The 8,955-nt window shown below is 39.1% G+C and overlaps 1 protein-coding gene and 1 pseudogene across 4 annotated transcripts in view; both read right to left on the reverse strand.

Moving 5' to 3' along the window:
* STK38L (serine/threonine kinase 38 like) overlaps window positions 1-8,955 on the reverse strand; it is a 64,673-nt gene that overhangs the window by 34,375 nt on the left and 21,343 nt on the right. The gene's annotated exons all lie outside the window — the stretch shown is intronic.
* On the reverse strand, window positions 8,461-8,946 carry LOC107182317 (annotated as a pseudogene).

The following is an 8,955-nucleotide window of genomic DNA, read 5'->3' on the forward strand; positions in this document are numbered from 1 at the left end:
AAGAGTGAAATAAAATTATATCTCTGGGTCAGATTTGGATGACTGGGTAAATGTCCTATCATTTATTGATAAGGATAGGTAGTATCAGAACAGCTAAATTGGTGGGGAAAAGAGTAAGTTTAAGGCTGACCTTGTCTGAGTTATTTAACCAGACTTAGGATTCTCATCTCTAAAATGGAGATAATGGCCCTAGATCAGCCGTGGGCAAACTACGGCCCGCGGGCCATATCCGGCCCGTTTGAAATGAATAAAACTATTGAAAAAAAAGACCGTACCCTTTTATGTAATGATGTTTACTTTGAATTTATATTAGTTCACACAAACACTCTATCCATGCTTTTGTTCCGGCCCTCCGGTCCAGTTTAAGAACCCATTGTGGCCCTAGAGTCAAAAAGTTTGCCCACCCCTGCCCTAGATGGTTTGGCTCAGTGGATAGAGCGTTGGCCTGCAGACTGAAGGGTCCCCGGTTCGATTCCAGTCAAGAGCACATGCCCAGGTTGTGGGCTCGACTCCCGGTGGGGAGCATGCAGGAGGCAGCCGATCAATGATTCTCACTCATCATTGATGTTTCCATCTCTCTCTCCCTCTCCTTTCCCCTCTGAAATTAATAAAAGGATATTTTAAAAAACAACATTTCTAAAAAAATAATAAAATAAAATGGAGATAATGTATGCCAACTGTACAGCCTTGATGTGATGCTTCGATGGTGGCAGAGCACAATAATGAAGGGCCAGATTGCCTGGACCTGAATTTTGGCTCAGACACTCACTAGCTGTCTGACTTTAAGCAAATTACTTAAAAGTTCTATGCTTCACTTCTCTGTAGACTACAATAAAGATAAAAATGGCCAACTGTGTACATGCTGATTATGCTAATACAAGACTTTTAAGAATTAGGAAAGTTAATACTTGTAAAGGACTTAGTGCCTGGCACAGAGAAATGTGAGGCGTTTGATAAATCAATGAATTATGTGAGAAAGTATTTTAAAACATCTCGACTCATTTTAAGTGGCAAAAATGATTTTCTTCCCTTCCCTGCCCAATCTTCCTGGATCACTCCTCCTGCCTTGCGCTGCTATCCTAAGGTAGTTTGTAAATGTTGTCTCTAGGCATATTCCCTATTTCTCCTACTCTTATATCTATTTGATTAGACAAATTAGATTGTTTTTAAAAATATATTTTATTTTTACAGAGAGGAAGGGAGAGGGATAGAGAATTAGAAATATCGGTGCAAAACATCAATCAGCTGCCTCTGCACACTCCCCACTGGGCATGTGTCTGCAACCAAGGTGCATGTCCTTGACCGAATCAAACCTGGGACCTTTCAGTTTGCAGGCCGACGCTCTATCCACTGAGCCAAACTGGTCAGGGCTAGATTGCTTTTAATGGAGAGAGGAGAGAAATATATCAAAAAGTACATAGCAGTTTCTTAAACTGAAAGACCTGAAGTAATAAAAGAGGTATTTGTAGAAGTTAATATTGATTTGGGGGTATAAGTAGGCTAGAAAAAAGTGTTCTAGGGAAGAACTAATCACTTCTCTCACAAGATGCTGCAATTCTTATGAGGTAACAGACATCCAATTTATAATCTAGTGACTGCATTTAGTATCAAGAGCTTTTGTTTTGTTTTCAATTAGTTAATGTGACTCTCTACATTTGGTGTGTGCCCTATTCAATAGTCCAGAAGAGTGAATTCATAGATACTTTTTTCCCCTTTTTTTGTGAGTCATAAGCCTGGTGGTGATGGTACAATGGTACAGAAGTTAACATTATCATTTTTTTTTATTTTCAGTATTGTTTTAGAAAGAGATATATTTTTCCTGCAGACAAAATATACTTTAATGGTTGAGTTTCCAAAAGCATATTTGGCCATATGCTGTTAATGGCAGACGACCTGGGTCTGTTGATGCAAATGATTACTAAAAATTCCTCTGAACTTAAAAGTTTGTTTGTTTTTAAGATTCCACACATAAATATTACCCTTTTTGCTTCAACCAATTTGAAGTCGGTTGGGACTCTTGAATCTGGATATCCATTTCCCCCCCCAAGTTTGGGGAGTTTTCAGTCATTATTGCTTTATTTTATTTATTTAGTTGAATTTATTGGGGTGACATTGGTTAAGAAGATTATAGGTTTCAAGTGTACATTTCTATGATACATGATATGCAGATTGCATTGTATATTTACCACCCATACATTATTGCTTTCTCTTTCTCTTCTCTGGGAGTCCCATAATACATACTTGTATTTTTTAATCCTATCTCATAAGTCCATAGGCTTTCTCTACTTTTTCTTTCATTCCTTTTCTTTTTGCTCCTCTGACTGGATAATTTAAAATGACATATCATCTAGTTCACTGATTCTTTTTTCTGCTTGGTCAAGTCTGCTGTTGAAGCTCTTAACTGAATTCAGTTTCGTGGTATTCTTTAGGTGTAAGATTTCTGTTGATTTTTTTTCTATCACTTTGTTGAACTTTTCATTTTGTTTACACATTTCCTTATTTTATTTAGTTCTCTTTATCTTCTTGAAGTTCACTGGACTTCTTTAAGAGGATTATTCTGAATTCTTTGCCAGATAGTTTATAGATCTCCCTTTCTTTAGGGTCAGTTACTGGAGTTTTATTAGTTTCTTTTAATGGTGTCATGCTTACCTGATTCTTTGTGTTTTTTGATTCCCTATATTGGTATCTACACATTTAGGTAAGTGGTCTCCTCCTCTACACTTCACAGGTTTGCTTTGGCAGAGAAAGACCTTCACCAGACAGCTCAGCCTGGGGTACTGGTAGTGCCTGTGGGCAAGCAGGACTTTCTATCGGGGTCTCTACTTGGGTGAGGCCACTGTCATGCTCTAAAGTCAGGAGGGTTGCTGTGCAGTTAGGTGAACTTGCTGGCTGAGCTCCACATTCAAACAAGGCCACTGGGGAGGTTCCCTGATGGGGTGGGGAAGCTGGCAGTGTTCCTGGGTAGGCTGATGTCACTGGTTGGACTCCATGATTGGACATGGCTATGACCTGATGTATGTAATCATACCTGGTTGGGTGGGATCTCTGGCAGTGCTTCCTGACCAGGTGGTGCTGCTAGCTGGACTCCATGCTGATGCAGGGTCGCAGGCAGGGCTCTGAGGTCAGATGGGACCTCTGGCTATGTTATGCAATCAAACAGGGTCACAGATGTGTTCTGAAGTTGGGCAGGGCCTCAGGCTGGGCTTTGTGATCAGGTAGGCCACTGGCTATGCTCCACTATTAGACTAGCCAGGTTCTTTGGTTGGGAGGGGCCTCTAGTTGTATCCTGCATTTAATGGTCTAGAGCAGTGTTCTCAACCTTCTGGCCCATTAAATATAGTTCCTCATGTTGTGACCCAATCCTAACATTATTTTCGTTGTTACTTCATAACTGTAATGTTGCTATTGTTATGAATCATAATGTAAATATCTGATATGCAGGATGGTCTTAGGCGACCCCTATGAAAGGGTTGTTCGACCACCAAAGGGGTCACAACCCACAGGTTGAGAACCGCTGGTCTAGAGGCTGTGCTCCATGGATGGGTTAGGGTTGCTGTCCAAGCCCCCACATCTGGTGATGTTACAGGACATATTCTGCAAATGGGTGGGGTCATCTCTGCCTGAATGAGGCTGCAGGCTGCATTCAACAACTGGGTGGGGCCATAGATTGGGTTCTGCCTGGGTAGGCTCCATAGCTTGGTGGTAACATAGACTAGACTCCAAGGCTGCTCAGAGTCATGGGGAGGGAGGGAGAGGGACAGTACTTAAAAAGGCTGCTTATCAGTATTCAAGCAAGGCTGTAGGAGGTCTGGGGTGGAAGGTGCGTCAGCCTCAGACCTGGATTGTGGTGTCTTGCAGATAGTTGCTAGCTCATCTTCTGTAAGGGGGATTAAAGTTGGGACTGACCTATGTCACCATCTTGATAATATCACTCCCTGTGCTTATGTTAACTGGCAGAGATGTAATCCTTTCTAGTAGGGATTATGGCAATTTATATCAAGAAACTTAAAGATTCTTTATCTTTTGACATAATTCCACCTTTAGCAATCTATCCTAACATAATCAAAATTGCAGCAAAGATTTATAGTTTTTTTTTTAAATCAATGCATTGTTTGTAATAACAAGCAAAACAAATGTTTAAAATTAGGTAAAATAAAATGATTGATGGAATGATGATGATAGCAAGAAATTACATAGAAATAATAGTGAAAAAAAGTCCCTCAAAAAATTTAATAGCCTGAGAAATAATGCTATATAAACAAGATACAAAGTTCTATCTTTTTTTAAATATATATTTTATTGATTTTTTTTTTTTTACAGAGAGGAAGGGAGAGGGATAGAGAGTTAGAAACATCGATGAGAGAGAAACATCAATCAGCTGCCTCCTGCACACCTCCTACTGGGGATGTGCCCGCAGCCAAGGTATATGCCCTTGACTAAAATTGAACCTGGGACCTTTCAGTCTGCAGGCTGGCGCTCTATCGACTGAGCGAAACCGGTTAGGGCCAAAGTTCTATCTTTATGTAAAATATGAACTCTACTATATGAAAAAAGGGGGTAAATTATAGACTATTTCAATTTTGTCCTTTATAATTTTTTCTAATTTTCCAATTTTTCCATAAGGGAAACAATCATTTTTATAATAAGAAAAAAGTATTTAATAGTAGTTGGGTGTGAGTAGACATAGGAACAATAAAAGAGAATCAATTTGTACTTTTCAGCAGAGTGTTGTTGTTTTTTAAATTCTTACTCTAGGATGTTTTTATTGATTTCAGAGAGACAGGAAGGGAGAGGGAGAAAGTGAGGAAAAGGGACAGGGAGAGGAAGACAGAAGGAGAAAGGGAGGAAGGGAGAGGGGGAGGGAGGGAGAGAAAAAGGGAAGGAGGGAAAGGAAAGGAGAGAGGAACATCGGCTGCCTTCCATATGCACCCCAACCAGGGATCGAATCCACAAGCCAAGTATGTGTCCTAACCAGGAATCGTGGGACCGTTTGGTGCACAGGACAATGCTCAACCAACTAAGCCACCCAGCCACGGTGACAGGTGTGTGTTTGTTTTTCTAGGTACCATTGAACTTGGATTCTTTTCCTATGAGCCAAATTCTTAGTTCTGGTTTTGTGGAGGGTTATAAAGAACAGCAAAAAGGGTCTGCAGTCATGGATTAAAACTAAAGACAAACCATGAGACAAATGGGAATCATGAAATTTTTTCAGTCATCTCTTACACCTTTCTAGGGAGAGTTTTTTGGTATTAACAAACTGTCACTCTCTTCTCAAATTAGCTTTTCTACTGGTGATTCAAAGGCCCTTATCAAAACAAAAAAGCAGGCAGCATAAGTCTTACTTAAGTTACCTTCAAGTCCTATTCAAGGTAAGAAAACTACTCCTCCAAAATCATAAGAGACAAAATAAATGCTCAAGCTTTAAAGAAGATCCCCACTTCCCTTTACTCCTACTTAGTCTGGTCTAAAGGAGATAGTGCCTGATTCAAAACACCAGTACAGTCAAAAATGCCTATTTTGTGCTAAAAGGTGAAGGCCTGGTGTGACCAGGAGACAACCAATAAATGGACAAGGCAGGAAAACGATGAGTGGTGAGAGGTGGTGTGACACGCTGGTTAAGGAAAGGGGAGGAGCAAGCTTTGGGAAGCAGTCTGAACACATAAATCACTCAGCAGTCCAACTATAACAAATGTGCTCATCTTAAAAGTGTGCTTCTAATAGAAATGAGAGAGAGAAATAGACCGACATTGACACAAAATTAAACTTGAAAATAGATGAGTTTAAATGAGAATGTAAAATGCAAATTTCCAAAACATGACTTTAATTGAAAATATAAACTCCTATTTTAATTATCCATTCATTCAAAATAGTCAAAGCTTCATCATCACTGCATAGCTTCAGGAGAGATCTATATGGAGCCCACCACTGTACAAATTTCTTTCATATTTCTTAATTTTAATTTGAAGATTACTGTGTTATTTTGTTTATGGTTCCCCTTCAAATAAAAACCACTGCTGAAAGAGATCACACTAATTTAACAACTTAAAAGCCAGAAGCAGCAGTCCTTTTTGAGGGCAAAAATTAGATTAGACTAAAATTAAAACATGGTATCATCAAGTTTATAATTTTAAGATATGAGTAGCTATGAGTTACTTTTAGTTATTTTGAGTCAACACTCCCAAGAGACTTTTTGACCATCACAAGTGACCAAAGAACTCTGTTCCCAGCTAAAAGCAGACATACCATGTGATTCATCAAACTCAGATATTGTGTTAAACACACACACTACTTGACTTCTGTAACTGTGATAAAGTCCAGGAGGCATCCACCTCATTAAAACACCATAGTACAAAAAGGCAGAAAAAACATTTTTTTAAATATATTTTATTAATTTTTTACAGAGAGGAAGGGAGAAGGACAGAGAGTTAGAAACATCAATGAGAGAGAAACATTGATCAGCTGCCTCCTGCACACCCCCTACTGGGGATGTGCCCGCAACCAAGACACATGCCCTTAACCGGAATCGAACCTGGGACCTTTCAGTCCACAGGCCGATGCTCTATCCACTGAGCCAAACCGGTTAGGGCAGAAAAAAACATTTTTTAGTGCTAGTGATTGTTGTAATACATACCTGCACAGCTTATTATCTAAGATCAAACAGGGCCATACCATTTTATTGTCTTACAATCTCTAGAACACAATTCTGGTTTATTTGTAAAAAAAAAAAAGTATAGGAGAGAAAAAATACCTAAAATGGAACAAAAAGTACATTGTATAGTTTGTTGTTATCAAGGATATCCTGTAATTCAAGTGAGTATACTGGCAAACCCTTCCATAAATCAGCTTATAAGCTTAATTATGTTCAGCTTTTTTTTCTTCTTCTTGATTTTTAGAGAAAGGGTAAGGGGGAGAGGGGAAAGGGTAGAGGGGAAGGGGGAGAGGAAGAAGGAGAGGGAGAGGAAGAGAGAAATACTGATTTGCTGTTCCATTTTTTTTTTATGCATTCATTGGTTGATTCTTGTATGTGCCCTGACCAGGGATCGAACCCATAACCTTGACATATCAGCGTCAGCTCTAACTAACTGATCTACCCAACCAGGTCTGTTCAGCATTTTTCTAGAATCCACAATAAGTCTAAGATTGTAAATTTAGTTCACAAACTGGTAAGGCTATTAGAATCACAGAACTTGAAAACAGCAACTCTGTTATCTAGTCCATGTCCCTCCTTTTACAGAAGTGAGGCCACAGTCAATTGGCTATCTGGTGGAAATGCTTGGACTAGAACACTCAACCCTCATGAGCAGCTCACAATCTAGCTGGAAAGAGTACAGTGCAGTGGCAGCTGTAGGACACGGTACAGACCCTACAAAGAAACTGGCTATCAGAACACTGACAGCCAACGGCTGAGTTCTGGATGACATGGTATCTATTAGTTCTAACACTGATGTCCATGTCTGACACTAAATCGTTGCTTCCTCTTATGATTGTGGATCTATGGATCAAATAACTGGCTTCTACCTGCTTTTCTCAGAAGGCTGAAGAATGAATTTTACTCTATACTTTCTAGAAACCAAAATACCATGACTAAATGCTTCTTGGAAACTATTAGGATTTTAATTACAGAAGCTAGACACAGTTAAGTGGTGTAGATTTAGGTTGGGCTCCTACCTCTGTCTATAATTATTTCCTTGTAAAATATGCCCCAAAGTGAGGTTCTCAAAATCTTATACATTGCATGGAGTAATGGGCACTCCTTGTTCATGACAACCAAGCATAAGGTCAAACTCAAGTATACATATCTATATTCAAATGTCTGCAATTTGCTATCAGTATTTTATAGCAGAAAAAAATAAATTTTCTAAAATAAAAAATACACTTTTTTCTTTCCAAACTGGAAATATCTTTTTTTGTATTTATGAAAGTAAAGTGTTTCATGTATAAAGGTGAAAATATCCAGAAGCAGATAAAATGTAGAGTGAAAATGACCTCACAATCCTGCCTCCCATAATACTCAGTTTTAACTGCTGGGCGATAGACTGAAGTTAGACGGCCTGGATTTAAATTCTTGCTCTGCCGCTTACAAACTGTAGTGTGTCAGTGTCCTTATCTATAAAGTAAAGATAATGACAGCATGTGAAAATTACTAACTAGTTTTATTAAGTCTCTTTATAAAGAATAGGTATTGTTCCAAGCACTTAAAATATATTAACTAATTTTAAGAAATTGATTGATTGATATGTATTAAAGCACTTGAAACAGTGCCTGAGACTTAGTAGAGTGCTCATTAAATGTTACCTGTTGCTATGTCATTCCAAAACTTTAATGCATATATAAAACACACACACACACACACACACACACACATTTGTTTCTGTTTCTGTTTTTTTAAGGGTGACACAAAGTTTTCTTTAATTATTCTTTGGGGGAAGGGATGCCACACTTCCACTCAATTAAGAGAGATTTTTTTTATCAGCACAGAAGTCTTTTTTATTCTTCCCCACTTATCATGCCATGAATTCATAGGGAATGGGTTCCAGCAGCTCAGGCTCCTTTCCATTGGTTCTCACAAAGCATGCTTCTCTGGGTGGAGCAGGCTGACGCTTCAGTTGAACCCAGGTACCTTTCTCTTTGGCTTCCTTCTTTTTCTGATCATTTTCCTTCACACGTTTCAGGAAGCATCTTGGCTCTTAGGGAGCTTAATATGCTCAATACACACATTACCTCTCTTGGCAAGAATCTTGCCCTTAACTTGCTTGTTTACAACAATGCCCACTGCATGCTGGGTGACACTGTAGGCTCTTCCAGTTTTGCCATGGTGACATTTGGGGGGCCTTCCTTTTTGAACAGTGCCCATTCCCTTGATGTCCACAATATCACCTTCTTGCAGATTCTTATGTATGTGGCCAAAGGAACAACTCCGTGTTTTCTAAGAGGCCTAGAGAACATATAGGGGTG

The sequence above is a fragment of the Myotis davidii genome, unplaced genomic scaffold (assembly GCF_000327345.1).
Source record: "Myotis davidii unplaced genomic scaffold, ASM32734v1 scaffold535, whole genome shotgun sequence".
NCBI classification, from domain to species: domain Eukaryota; kingdom Metazoa; phylum Chordata; class Mammalia; order Chiroptera; family Vespertilionidae; genus Myotis; species Myotis davidii.